Source organism: Camelus bactrianus, chromosome 11 (assembly GCF_048773025.1).
Source record: "Camelus bactrianus isolate YW-2024 breed Bactrian camel chromosome 11, ASM4877302v1, whole genome shotgun sequence".
Classification (NCBI taxonomy): Eukaryota; Metazoa; Chordata; class Mammalia; order Artiodactyla; family Camelidae; genus Camelus; species Camelus bactrianus.
This window is the reverse complement of record NC_133549.1, coordinates 73,411,443-73,426,093: the sequence shown is the minus strand read 5'-3', so window position 1 is coordinate 73,426,093 and position 14,651 is coordinate 73,411,443. Positions and strand designations below refer to the sequence as shown.

Below are 14,651 nucleotides of genomic sequence, written 5' to 3'. Positions count from 1 at the left end.
CCTCTGTAGGCGCACAAAACGGGCCCGGTGCACGCCGGTGCCACTCTCGCGGCCAAGCCTCGGGCTGACACCATGCAGCACACGGCGCTACCCACAATGCACCGGCTCTCCTCTGTCACACACAGGCACGCACACTCACCCTGGCTCCCGGAGGGAGCCGGGGCCCGGCCCGCGGGCGCCCTGGCGCCGACCCCTCCGGCCCCGCACTTACCTGGAAGTTGCACCGGCCGCGGTCCCGCCCTGGCGCCCGCGGGGGTCTGGGTCCGGCCGGGGGTGGCCGCGGCGAGCGACTCCGGCAGGGTTCAGCCGGCGCCGAACAAAGGCTGCGCGCAGGCAGCGGGCGCCGCCTGCATCCCCGCTCCGCGCCGGGGCGGCGGCGGCGGCGGCGCGGGGGCCCGGGCGGCTCCGGCGCCCGCTCGCTCCGTGCTGCCCGCTCCGAGGGCGCTCTGGCTCCCGCGCTCCCGCTCGCTGCTGCCCACCACCGCCGCCGCCGTCCGGCTACCGCACCGCACACATCAATTATTCATCGCCCGTCTCCAGCTTCCCGGGCGAAGCCAATCACAGGCGGAGGCTCCGCTAATGGGGCCGCCGCCGCCGCCGCCGAGAAGGCAGCCAGCCGCGCGCCCGGGCGCAAGCGACAGCCCTCCGGGGACGGGGATGGGCCGGGGGCGCGCGGGGGGCGGGGGCGCACGGGGCGCGCCAGCGAAACTTCCCACGGCCCGCGCCCTGCGCCGCGTGCCGGGACCCCGATGGCACGGCCACCCGCTCTGCGTGCGCCCGCGTGGGGCTGGGGGCTCGAGGGAGGCCCGGCGCGTCGCGGCGGGGGGAGGGGAGGGAGGAGGAGGAGCGCGGGAGGAAGATGAAAGGCTAGCAGACCTGCCTCGTCGTCTCCAGGGAGCCTTGGCTCGCGCGCGCCCTCCCCGCCCCGCGATCCTCGCCGTCCGCACCCCCGCCTCCCAGCCCGCCGCCAGCACTCACTCGCGCGCGCAGACCGTGGGCCCAGCCACTTTGCTGCGAGGGAACGCGAGCGAGTATGAATCGGAGGCAGCTCACATTTCAAACTTGCACGCAGGGGTGGTGCTGGTGCACGCCGCCGCCGAGCGAACGCACGACCCGACGAGCGGCGCTATAGCCTCCGGGCGGGGGCGGCGACCAGGTCCCCTTTCCTCCCCCGCCCAGGCAATTAATTGGAAGCAACACTTGTGCGAGTGGGTCTCCCGGAACGCTGCCGCCCGAGGGGGCCGCCGGGAAGGCGCTGGCGGTGGATGACTTCGGGTGTCTCCCGCCCCCCAGAGATTCCTCCCAAGTGGTCATGCTAATGAGGGTCCAAGGCGGGGTGGGGGCGGAGAAGGGAGCTGGCCTGGAGGCGGCCTCGGCCTGGGGGAGGGAAGGGGGCGAGGCGGGACTGGGGCATCCGGATTGTGACCTCGTTTTAAAGGATTTTCGGAACGGGTTAGAGGGGCAGAGAAGGCAGGAGGCCTGGCATCTTTCCTGGTACAGAGGCCCCTGCCACCCCTGGGATTCCCCCATACAGGGTGAGCGGGCGCACGTACGCTCGAGCTCCCCGACTTGGGGGAGTTCCTGTGCCCTAGAACCAGAGGCAGTAGGGAAGCCGGGGGCGGCTGCTGCGCGCGGCCCTGCCCCGCCCCGGGAGCTGCTGCCTTCCTGACACTGCATCCTGTGGTGGCCGCGGCCTCTTCCTTCCAGCCTGTCTGTCGCAAGGTCTCCTGGCGCTGAGATAAGCAGACACCCCTGGAAGCCCACCCGCCTCCCTACCACCCCAAAAGGTTCTTCGCTCCTCCCTCTTTCGTGAGCACTTCTATCACCACGACCCTCTTGGGAGACGCTTTAGTTTATAGCCACCTCCCCCAGACCCCACATACCTGCAGTGAAAATTTCTTGAGCGGTGACCTAACTGCCCAAACAATTAGGAAGGTAAGTGGGGCCCCATCATTCACCCTAAAGAAAGGTAGCCAGAATTGTCTTTAAAATCTCTTCTATATGCGACTGCCATGCACTGCTCTCCTTGCCATAATGGGGAATTGACCAGGTCTATTAGCCTTTGATGTTGCTTTACCCACCTTCATTTCTGATTACTACCCCCTGGCCCCCCACCCTTTTCAGTCTGAGCTCTGGCTGGTCCCTAAACCTTCCTGTCTGTCCTACTGCCAGCCCCGGAATCGGCTGAGACAAATCACTTATCTAGAAATTATGTTCTTGCTCCTTGTTTGACATAAATCGTTAGCAGGCTCTAATCCCACCCACTGCCACTTGAAATACCACTTTCAGGGATGGCATTTGGAAATGCAGTTGTCATGGGCTTTCCCTCCGAGGAGCTGGTTAAATGGATTAATTCATACTGCATAACTTGCTGCCTTTTGGACAAGAACTCGCTCCCTGCAAGAGAGATTAATTGGCATTGCCTTCCTGCAGGGCCAACCCTGGGACAGCTGGGGAAGGACTTTTCTGCTCTGCCCAAATTCCAGACTCTGCTCAGTCTTACCTCCTCTGAGGAGCCTTTCCTCATCTTGGGTTATGATGGCTTCTTTAGGGATAGTGATTTATTCACTGAGACATGCACTGGGGCCCTGCCCTCCCAAGCAGCCCCACAGGAGTTTGAGATCCCAGGATGGAAGAGGCTAGTGAAGACCTCCCATCTTTCTTTCCTTGGCCCTGTCCCCACTGCAGATCCCGTGGACCACAAACTCCAAAGCCCAGTGCTGAGTGACACTCAGAAACAGAGGAGACATGACAATTTGGCCCCCTTTTCAGAAGAAAACACTGAGATGGATGTCCCTAAGATGTGGTTTCTAACATTAATCTGGTTTTAACACAATGTTAAGGTGCAGACCTCAATTATACAGAATTCAAGCAGCCAAAGACCTCAAATAACCAGAACACAGGTGTCCTGGATCCTCCCCTCCCAGAAGTTCTGTGCAATGATAGTTCACAATAGTCATCTGATCCTTAGTGTCTTCTAAGCCACCAAAGAGCCAAATGTTTGGAACATCCAGGTTCATTCTTGAAATATCCTGTATGTGTTGGTACCATGTGGCCCCAGTCACTGAATTCAGAAAAACCACTCCTGTAGGTTGAACCAGAATTTGGACTGGAATTGAGCAGAGTTTTACAACAGAGGGACACCGACCTGGTGGCACTGCCTGGGAGATGAATGACAGCCCCACCACTCCCCTTCCCCCACCTCCCAGGGAACTACTCTGGAAGGAGCCCAGGGGTAGGGTGAAGGAATAGCTTTGACATGCTTATTCAAAGCTTCACAGGCCTGGGACCAACTGACTTTCCCAGGTGAATTTTAAAAAAGTGGGAGGGGGTCCTCTCCACAAGCAGATTTATGTAATTAGGAAAACAAATTGTTTTCAAGAATCCATTCACCAGCCAGCACAGAAGGCCTCCCGGCCAAAGCTAGGGTTTTCACATGCTAATTTCAAGGCCAGCTCAGTCCTATTCAAACCCCTCCCCAGCCCACTGGGTTACACACTGGGAGTCTAGAGAAATACGGCTACTCCAACCAGTTCCTGCTTCAGAAGGGCTTCTCCCCATTTACTCCATGTTCCAACTCCACTTCTCCAACTTCCAAAGATTTGCTCAAAGGCCTGGGGCCCAAAGTGGCCCGCTCCACCCCCTGGGCGCCTGCCTTGATAAGGATCTACAGGAAAGAGGCTGCAGACAAAGGCGCTCTCCACCTCTGCACGCAGTCACTCAGCGAGCTCTCTGAGTGACCTCGGCGAGGGGGGGCACAGCCCAGGGGGATGACTTGGGAGGCAGAAGAAAGGAAGAAGAAAGGGAGAGCTGCGGCCCCGGCGCCGTGGCTCCTTGATGAATGCCCGCGAGCGCTCGGGAAGCCTGATTCGGGGATCAATAGCTGGTGGCTTTTCTTGCCGGTGTTTGAACTCCTCCTGCCGTGGGCCCTGGCGGGGAGGAGCCGCCAGTAAATCACAGCACTGCAGCCGGGAAGGCAGCCGTGCCATGCACTGGAGGGCGCGGGAGGGAGGATGCTTCACCCAGCTGGGGGGCCTGTCGGGTGGAACCCACGTCTGCAGGACCAACCGGGCCATGGGGGGAAGGGACCGCTAGGGTGGAGTCGGGTGCAAGAGGAGCCTCCTCCAGGACACCCCAGCTCACCTCCAGAGGGATGGGTCTTCTGGATTCTGCCCCAGCCCAGGCCAGTAAGGAGAAAAGAGGAAAGGATGTAGGTCCCCCAGGGGTGGAAAGTGGTTTCCAGGCTCAGGACTGGGTCATCTCCTATGTAAGGCTTTAGGGGGGGTGCATACAAAACCCTAGCTCCCTTCAGTTGAGATGGAGGCAGAACAATGCACCCAAGAGCCACAGAGCCAAATCTTTCTCAAGCTGGGCTTGCTGATTCAGCAGGTCTCGACCAGGACCCCAGTGACTCAGAGATGTCACCCTTTTGGGCTCCAGCACTTGGAGGGAGAAGGAAGTAGCCCGGGAGGCCCCAGGTGGTGCCCACAGGAGTGTGGCAGGCATGAGCTCAGACCTTGGGACCTGCTTGGTCATCTGTCTCCACAAAACTGGTCCTTCTCAGTCAGGACACATGAAAGGGCATGCGGGGCACAGAGTAGGTTCAATAAAGGCACGCACTCATACCGGGGTAACTGGCTGTGGAGCATCTGTCTCACTGCCGGCTCGGCTACCCCAGGAAGCACTCAAGCAGCTGCACTGGGCGCGAGTTGATTCAGGGACTCTGCCTTCAAGGACCTTTCTCTGGGGCTTCTGCCCACCTCTGAGGGGTCAGGACACAAACTGCAGTGTCTTTTGATAACACTGTTTCCTTGCCCCTTTCCCTTCCTCCTTCACCCAGGTTAGCCTCCTTAATTCTACATGTACAGTCTTGAAGAAAGAAAGCACAGCTGAGGTTCAGCTCCCAGCCAATGCTGGTGTCTCTGCCAGGCCTCAGGACCCCCCAGCCCCACCCCGACACACATGTACAGGGACAGCAGGAGGGCACACTGCCACTGGGGACACAGAGCTGGGAGCCCCAAGCTGGATCCAGGTGTCTCCTCTATCCATAGTAATACAGAGCTCATGGTACTGAGTGCCTGCTGGCTGCCAGGTACAGTTCTAGGCACTTTCCAAGTATCAACTAACCATCCTCGCTGACAGCCCTCTCTGATAAGATGTGATTATTATTTCCACTCTACAGAGGATAACAACGAGGCACAGAGAGTTTTAGACAACTTGCAGAAGGATTTAAACTACCCAGCCATCTGGCCCTAAAGTCTGCACTGGTAACCATCATACTGTATTCCCAAGATGGGACTTCAGGGTCCAGAGGAGACTGAGCATCAAAGTCACAAAGCGAGATGTGATGAGAGTCGTGTCCCCCAACTCTTGTTTCATGTTCTTTCCAGCACATCATATTACACATATGGAAATGTTTTGTTTCTTTTTGTTTCTTTTTCCTGTTTAGCCTCTGTGTGATTTAGGCATCTACCTGACATTCTGGGTTGGCCAGGGCCTCCACCTGAGCGGGGATGGGGTTCATAGTGGAGAATAAGACCTCCCTGGCTCAGAACATCCTGTCACTGTACCCTACTCCCTTCCTGGATTTATCCCCCAGCAGGGCCCTCATTCCACACTCAGGCTACATTCCCAGAAGTCTGCATTTGGCACTGACCCAAATCTTATAATCATTTCATTAAGAAAACAAAACCAACCCCTGCCCCACTCCTCCAGTGGCACCTCCGAGAAACCCTACAATTGGTTGAGAGGTTAGTGGGGATCCAGGAAACCTGCCTGCCAGGCTGAAGGAGAGAGGATGGGGGTAGTGGGGGTGGAACCCAGGAACCAAGCATGAAATGGTCTCTCAGGTGGCTTCTGTCTTTAAGAACTGCCTGCCCTTCCACTCACTCAGCTGGGAAGGCAGCCACACCCCAGGCAGTCTGCCCTTGCCACTGAGATGCCCCCACAGGCCTCTCAGCTATGCGGACAGGGCCTGAGGGGTTGGAGTGGAGACAGGAAGGAACTGGCCATGCCCTCACCAGCTGAGGAGCTGTGGAGAGAGGCGATGTGTCTGGATTTGGAGGCTGAGGCTCAGGAACAAGTACTGATGAGCTGGTGGCCCTGGACAAGTCACTTAGGCTTCCTTGGGTCCCCACCTCCTCCTTAGTATAAGAGGAGTGAGGTCAGCTAACCCCAGGTGCTAAGGAGGACCAAAGGAGATTACAAGCCATCATTCTCCAGAGGCTGAGTGGCCGTGGTGTTGTGGGTCTGTGTCCCCACCACCACCGTCCCTGCCCCCAAAGGTGCTGAAGTGCTAACCTCCAGTACCTGTGAAATTTTTTGTACACAGGGTTGCAGATGATCAAGTTAAAATGAGGTCATTAGGGTGGGCCCTAATCTTAGATGAGTGGTGTCCTCATACAAAGTAGAAATTTAGATACAGGGACATGCAAACAGGGAGAGTGCAGTGTGAAGACTGCAGTTCTGCTGTCGTGAGCTGGGGAACTGCTGGAAGCTAGGAGAGATGCTTGGAACAGGTCCTTGACTGGTGCCTTTAGAGGGAGCATGTCCCTGCCACCAGGACAACTCAATCTTGGACTTCTGGCCTCTAGAACCACGAGACAACACAATCGTGCTGTCCAGGTCACCCTGTCTGTGGCACTTTGTTATGGCTTTTCTAGCAAACTAATACTCACGGTGACCCTGCTAAAACCTAAGTCACAGCTCATCATTCCTCTGCTTAAACCCCCTCCTCCAGTGGCTCCAGCTCAGTCCGTGTAAAAACCCACATCTTTATTACAACCCACAAGACCCCACGTAACTTGGGCCCTATCACCTCCCTTGACCTCACTGCCTTCCAGTCTCCCTCTGCTTTACTCTGATCCAGCCTCGCTGCCTTCAGGCTGCAAATGCCCCCACGCTCTTCTCTAGGTGGCTGGACTCACTTCCCACCTCCTGCAGGCTTCCACTCAGGTGACACCTCCCCTGGGAAGCCTTCCTCACCTGCACTGCCCAAAGCTGCAGCCCCTCCCGACTCTTCCTGCCGCTCTTTTCCTGACTCAGGTTTCCCTTAGCCTTTGTGACTGATGCATTTCGATTCCTTCTCTTGCTAACGTGGTCTCCCTTGCTAGAAGTCAAGCTTATGTCAACAGTGACTTTTGCCTGTTTTGAACACCTTATATTGAGAGGATCTAAAATCTGCCAGGCAGATGCGTGGTATTTGCTGTATGAATGAAGCATGGGCCAGCTACCTGATGGAATAAATGAATCAAGGAACAAATGAGTGAATAGTTGGGACTGTGGTGCCCTGTTCCCGCTGCCTGCCTGCCCGAAGCTGAGGTCCCCAAGCTGCAGTCTGGGAGAACGTGGGTTATTTCTCAGCGGAGGCAGCCTGTTCAGACAGGAAGCTTGGGCCAGCTAACAAAGGGGCTGCCAGAGGTGGTGGGGAGCTCGCCACCCAGGCCCCTAATGAATCTCTTCCCATTGATTTCTGGAGTCGCCTTTGAAGGGAAGGGAGGCCCAAGGCAGCTCGAATGTCCGTGCCTCAGCAGTCCTGGGTTTTTTTTCCTGTTCCCTGGACACAGCTTTGACAGGGGGCTTCCGGACAGCCCCCAGTTCGACTGACATAAGCTCCCTGCAGTTGTAAAAGCAATTTTCCTTCCTGCTGAAACTGTCAGTCTTTCTGCCTGCCTGGCTGGGCAGCACACCTCCCTGTCTGGGCTGGGGCGGCCAAATTTCACTCCTGTTGCTCCCCAGACAAAGGCTCTTACGGGCACCAGGAGGAGGCCGTCCTCAGCTCTGCAGAGGAAGAAATGGAGCTCAGATGGGGGAAGGATTTCAGGCTGTACACACTCTCTGACTCATGGCTGGGGAGACCAGCAAGGCTGAATGCAGGCTGCCCCAACTACCACCTGGCCCCAGCGTGCCCCACAACCTGCACAGCCTATGACATCAGCCCTTTTTTCCTACAGGGACTCTATTTGCCTATCTGGAACCATCAACTCCTTAAGCATCGGAGTAAAAACAGCCTAGTCAATTTTCCGCTGAGGAAACAGACTGAGGCTCAGAGAGGGACCAGGGCTTCCTCCAGTCACATAGCAAATTAGTGACAGAGTCAGGACTAGATCCAGGACTTCTGGATTGTTCCAGAGCCCCAAGCCATCCCTCCCAGTGTTTTCACCAACTGCAATGTCAAGGGTCAGCTCTCCAAACTGTAAAGTGCTAGACACATTTACTATTCTAAATGGCTCTTGCCCATCAACTGCTTCTTTCTATGAACTAGGATTCAGATGGGGAGTGTCTGCCCTACTCTGTTCTTCCCCCTCTTCACAGGGAGGTTGGGGGCCAGACTCTGGAACTTTCAGTCCCTTCCTCATCCACAGTGGGGGTCACATGCATCAGGAAGATGGGTGGTGGCATGAAAAGAAGATGGGTTTGGACTCAAAAGAAGGAAGCAGCTCCTGACAGTCAGGGCTGCCCAGGGTGGTAGCGAGCACCTTTGTCACCTGAGGTGTGTAAGCTGAGGATGGGGAGCTGTGGAAGGGATCCCACGCTGGTAGGCTTATGGTTCCTGAGGCCCTTTCTGTTTTGGGGTGCTGTGATAGGGAGGAGGAGAGGAAGGGTGGTTGAGAAGCATGCCCAAGCACCTCAGTGCAGCCTGGGCAGCAGTGCAGTAGTTTTACAAGCTTCCTGAGCCCATCAAAGCTTGCCAGCAACCCTTCGTCACCTGGCGCACTCCCCGTCCTCCTCTCCTGACAGTCGTCCAGGTGCCTGCTCCCTTCCAGCCCCTTGCTCCCAGCCCATGACAGCCCAGGGGATCTGGTGACTTCCTTCACTCCCCCAGCATGGTCCCAGGTGTCCCCCACCCCTGGGGGCTCAGGACGTGAACAGACAGGCCATGTAGGAATGTCTGTCTGGGGAAAATCCAACGTGGCCGCCAGGGCAGGGCAAGGAGTGGGAGGCCTGGTGTTGAAATCAGGACCTGCAGAGCTAAGCTCGGCAGGTGGGAACAGCACACTCCTCAGCCCAGACGCCAAGGCCCCAGCTGAGGGAGATGCCGCCTGGGAGAAGGACTTGGAGCTTACTGTGTGACCAAGGGCAAGTCACTGTCTCTCTCTGGGCCACAGCTTCCCCACCCAGTGAAGACATCTAGTGTAGATGTAGGAACCTCTCTTTGCTGCTGGGGACACCTGTCTCCCCAAGTTTGGCTGGGAAGACCCCAAGAAGTGTCACTATTGAGCTGACCCCCACTGATTTCCTGTAAAGGCCAGAGCAGGCCAAGCAAGATTCTTATACTATACAGTTGGCCTTCTGTATCTTTGGACACTGCACCTGCATTTGCAGATTAAAAAATATTAAAAAAAAATTTTTATTTTTCAGAAAGTTCCAAAAAGCAAAACTTGAGTTTGTCACATGCCAGCAACTATTAACACAGCATTTACATTGTCTTTACAACTATTTACCTAACATTTACATTGTATTAGGTTTTATAAGTTATCTAGAGATGATTTCAAGTATATGGGAGGATGTGTGTTACTATACCATTTTATATACAAGAGACTTGAGCATTTGTGGATTTTGGTATCTGTAGGGGGTCCTGGAACCAACCCCCTATGGATACTGAGGGGATATCTGTACATAACCCTGTTAAGACAAAGAAGCCAGTTGCAAAGCAGCAGGCCCACTATGGTCTCATTTTTGGATATTTATTTGCAGCCTATCTATACGCACATCATTTTTCGTAGACTGTGAGCTCCATGAGGGCAGAGATTTTTATCTGTTTTGATCACTACTGTATCCCTGGCAATGCTACACTTGGCACATGGTAGGTGTTCAACAAATGTTTGTTGAATAATGGTTATTCACCAAGTTATTATCCCATGGGAGTGAGAGCTCAGTTATTCTTTAATTTCTTTGTCAGGTTCTGTATGCCTTAATTGTTCTGCAAGGAGTATGTGCTATGTTTGTGATTAGAAATAAACACCCCATAAAACCACTTTCATTTTAGAATTGAATGAATTCAAAGCTGAGACTTTCCCCATCCTGAAAAGCGCTATACATCATCTTCAGAACTGATAACTCGAGAAGCAAGCATAGAACAGCTCCATGTCACCAACCGAGCTTCTGAGGCTCAGACTGCAGGTGACCTGGGGCAGGACATGGGCAACAGGAGTCACTGTCTATTCCTTTCTTTCTACACCTGGCTCAATTCCACCCCAGTGGTCTCTTGTCTTGGGGGATAGCCTCCAAACTGTTTTTTCTGCCTCTGGTGTAGGTCCCTCCTCTACCTGAGGTTTTCTAAGAAGCAAATCTGACCATGTCACTCCCTTGTCTAAAACCGCCTCTGGCTCCCCAGTGCTGTCAGGATCAAGTTCAAGTTCAAACTCTTTAGACTGGTATTCAAGGCCCTGGAAGTCTCATGCTTTGGTCTCCAAGAGAGTCTTTATGCTAGCCTCCACCTGGGTTGCTCCTGTCTGGATGCCTCCAGAAAATGGCTTAGAGGCTTTTATAAACCCTGGTTCACCCAACTTTACTGGGTGTGTGCTTTCCCTCCAAATTTACACTCCAAAGTGCTGAATAGTGGCTGGGTACCAGTCTGCAGCTGGGAGGAGAAACTACCACAAATCCAAGGGCGGCAGGGAAGCTAAATCCTGCTCTCCCACCAACTGAGGACTTGTCCATATGGACTGGAGCCAGGCCCCCCATGATGAATTTGAAAGGTGGGACAAGACATGGGCCAGCAGCTTAGGTAGGGGATGTCAAGGAGGGAAAAAAATCAGCCCTGGGGATCTCAGCCCTGAGGATGCTGTGGTTGGGGGCCAAGCAGCTTTGCCTCGTCTCTGACTCAGTTTCCCCATCTGGGATGCAGGCAGTATTTTGGGATGTGTGGTAGGAAGTCACAGCTCTGGGATCAGCACTCCTGCGGCTCCCCCCAGCAAAGGGAGCCCACTCCCCCCCTTGGGCCCCAGACAGAACTGGCATTGTGGTATGTAATTGAATTTGGCCTAATTACCTAATTGTGCTGAGGAACAACCAGTACCAACAGAAGCCTTAAGTGTCGGGGGTGGTTGGAAGCCAGGAGCCAAGAGGCAGCCTCCAGATTCCCTAGGCATCCAAGGGAAGCAGTGCCAGCACCAGCACCCTTATATCCCTTAACCTCTCAGTTGCTTGGAACCCTGGGAGGCAGGTGGCAACTGTTCCCATTCTACAGGTGAGGAAACTGAGGCTCAGAGAGAAGCATCTTGCCCAGGGATACCAAGCCAGAAGAAGTAGAGAGAAAATTTAAACTCACATTTCCTCTGCACTTGGGGCCTTTGCACATGCTGTTTCCTCTGCCCAGAATGCCTTTCCCTGCCCTCTTTGGGCAGATTTTCTCCTTGGAGCCTTCCTGCAAAGGTCGTTTCCTTGAGAAAGCTTTCTCTCAGCTCCCAGGCTCATGGCCTACTCCACTCAACCTTTGCAGAGCCGGTCACAAGATTACATCATCGTCAGAAGGCATTTATTCCAAGTTGGTCCTCTCCATCAAGCCCTGAGCTCCTGGAGGGTAAGTACCACATCCTCCTCACTCACACTATGCAGGCATCTAGCACAGGACGCTGTGGTGCTCAGTAAATGTCTGCTGAATGAATGGAGGAATAACCTCTAAATTCTTGGATTCTTCCAGACATAGTCTGTTGGTTTCCTGCCATTACTGGGGGTGGGGGCCTCATCTGCAAGAAGTAATGCACCTGGGACTATGACATGGGTCCCCCAGAGTCATAGGGGAAGGATAGGAAGGCCACTCTGTGAGGCCCTGATCTGGGAGCTTCAGAGATGACATCCCACTGTTGGGAAGTGAAGGGACAGGATCAGGGTCACCCAGCTTGCAAGGAGCCAGGACTAGAAGACAGGACTGTCTGGGTCTGGGACCTGGCCTCACCACCCTTACCATGCTATTATCAAGAGACAGATTGAATGAACAAGGCTAATGACAGAGGGACACATAACTTAATCCAAAGAAAATCAGGTGAAGAATGGAATTTCAGGTCTTTTGAAACAAGGCAGGAGAGATATGATTAGATCCCTCCACAAAGGCAGCTGCCCCCTGGGCTGATTCACAAGGCAGCCTGGCCTCTGGGATGCATCCAGGGCTCCACTCATCCAGTCACCGGGATGTCAAGCCTCCTTCTTTCTTCTGGGAGGTAGTCTGACCTGGTACCCAGGTGTGCAGGAGCGGGACTGCCTGGGTCTAATTCTAGCCCAGCCACTTGCTAATTGTGTGGCCTTGAGCAAGTAATTAACCTTTCTGAGTCTCAGCTTCTCAATATTTTTATAAAGATGAAAGGAGAGGAAGTCTGTGCAGTATTTTGCCCAGCGTCTGGAACATGGTCAGAACTTCATAAAAGTTCACTCCTTAATTGATTCATAGTAGTAGTAAAATAATGGTAGTATTGGAAGCGATAGGCTAGCCTGAGTAATAGCAGGAGCAGTCATAGTAGCTGTCACGGGAGTAACAGTACTGCCAGTAGTAATGGGAAGAGTATTAGTGGTAAGCACCGTATCAGGTTGGTCCTACCCCTGGTGCAAGGAGGGATGCTGGGAAGATTGCTCCCTCTTTCTGTGCTGATCTCCCCTCAGATAAAAAAAGAGGGTTGGGCCAGGTGATCCCCAAAGGCCCTCTGCACGCTGACATTCACATCAGAGTAACAGCAGCAACGAAAACAAAACTACCGCTGATACTACTGAGACTTATCATATACCCCTTGCACTCCAAAAGGGCACTGTGCTCCCGCTTCCTCTGTCCTCTCCAGCGCACAGTATTCTCTTCCTCAACCCAGCCTATTATTCCTCTCACAGCTAATTTTTGGGGAGCGGGTACTCTCCACCCACCTGTTTTGCCTGTTACCAGGATGTGGCAAGTGGATCCCGAGTTCTCACGCCATGCAGGGCACAGCTCCCTCCATGTCGTTGATCTAATCATCAATACCTCTGGGAGGGAGGTATGGTTATCATCATCTGTTTCCTGATGCCACTGCTAAGGCTCAGAGAGGTTGTGCCATTTACCTGAAGTCACACAGCTCGAAAGCAGGGAGCAGGATGCAAACCCAGGGTGGCCCACCTCCATGGCTGGACATGCCGTGTGGGTGATTTCTACACTTCAAAGACTCCTGTGCCGCCCCCGCTTCCACTCCATTCAGGTGCTCCTCACTACCAACCCTCCCCTGCTCATATGGCATGGGGCCTCTTTCCATATTCACTGAAGATAACACAGTCGGCATGTACTCCACAGACGGACCCTTCCTCCTCCCATCAGCCATGAGACCATCTGTCCCTGCTTGGTCCTCAATGGTTTAAGTCCTGTGCCTCCACTGGCCACCTGAGAGCCGGCCCTCAGGCACAGCTAGACTGTCCAGTACTGAGTCTTAAATACGAGGTGGTCGACAACATTAAAAAACATTAAAAACCTCAGGAGGGGAGTGAAGGGTATAGCTCACTGGTAGAGCACGTGCTTGGTGCGCATGAGGTCCGGGGTTCAATCCCTAGTGCCCTCTGTTAAGGTGCAGGGGGGATCCTAAAAAAAAATTCTCAGGATACTTCTTGCAGAATTGGAAGCCCTGGTGGTTCTGGGCACGTGTCTCAAATAGCCTCAGGAGGCCCCCTGTGCAGTGGCTGCCCCGTTGGGGGTGCTGGGCTCTCTGATCCCCCAGACTCACCCCGTGTTTTCCCCCTGGATGCCACTGCTCTTTGTGTCACCTCCTGGCTGTGTGGAAATGTGGGTCTGTGACACCAAACTGAGGAAGCCCTTTCCACCTGGTGCCCGGACCCTGAAGTCTAGCCTCGGCCAGCCCGGGGCACTGGTCTTCCGAGGGAACAGACCCCACCGATGGGCTGCCTCTGCGCTCCCTGTCCTCACTCTTTAGAGGGGCAGTGCCTTCCTCCTCTGCTGTTTTCTCCTCCCACAGTTCTCTCTTCGTTTGGGGTGGGAGGAGAAGAACCAGATGCAGAAGCCTGGTCCCCAGGAGGCAGACACACCAATCTCTCCCCGGAGAGACTGGGAGAGGCTCACACTCGTCGCACTTGCCAGCGCCCGGCCTCCCCACGGAGTGCGATGGCACACCAATCTCCTGCCGTCTGTGCCTGGGGAAGGCGAGCTCCCGTTTTCTCTCTTCCCAGCCCCGTTTGCACAGACGTGGGCCCTTCACACACACACACACACACACGGGCCCCGTGCCTCCCGGCCTCCCAGCAGACGCTTAATTGGGAGGCAGCGATTCTAAACATCTGGGCCACACATCTGAGAGTGGGCTCGGGACCACACGGAGCCTGGAGGAAAGGGAAGACATGCAATTATGTCACTTCCTCGGCTGACGGTACTCAGGAGGGGACAGCGCCAAACAGCAGCAGGCACTTCTGGGGATGTAGCCCAGGGCTGGACTGGGGCTGCCCTGGGCAGCGAGCCTGGGGCCCAGAGTAAGAGGCTGCAGGTGACCACGCCTGGGAAGAGCTGAGCTGCAGCCAGCAGGACCGGTGGTGCATGGAGCAGCGGTCCCAAGGGGAAAGGAAGAGACAAAGGAAATGAAGGAGAGAGGAAAGGAGAGGGGAGGAGGACAGCGAGGGAGAAAGAAGAAAAGAGAGGGAGGGAAGGAGAGAGGGAGAAGGACTGAGGGAAGGGGAGGGAGGAGAGACATGGG

General features: G+C 54.9%; 1 protein-coding gene across 7 annotated transcripts in view; it reads right to left on the bottom strand.

The window, feature by feature from the left end:
• The window catches only part of ZMIZ1 (zinc finger MIZ-type containing 1), a 228,790-nt gene that overhangs the window by 64,342 nt on the left and 149,797 nt on the right, over positions 1 to 14,651 (bottom strand). Inside the window, exon 1 of one of the 7 annotated variants that reach the window (XM_074374305.1) lies at positions 979 to 1,235. The exons of 5 other annotated variants lie outside the window; for them this stretch is intronic. The gene's annotated coding sequence lies outside the window, so the exon portion shown is untranslated. Of the gene's footprint in view, positions 1 to 211; positions 528 to 978; positions 1,236 to 14,651 lie in introns of those variants that run through there. One more of the 7 variants, XM_074374306.1, reaches the window with a different exon arrangement.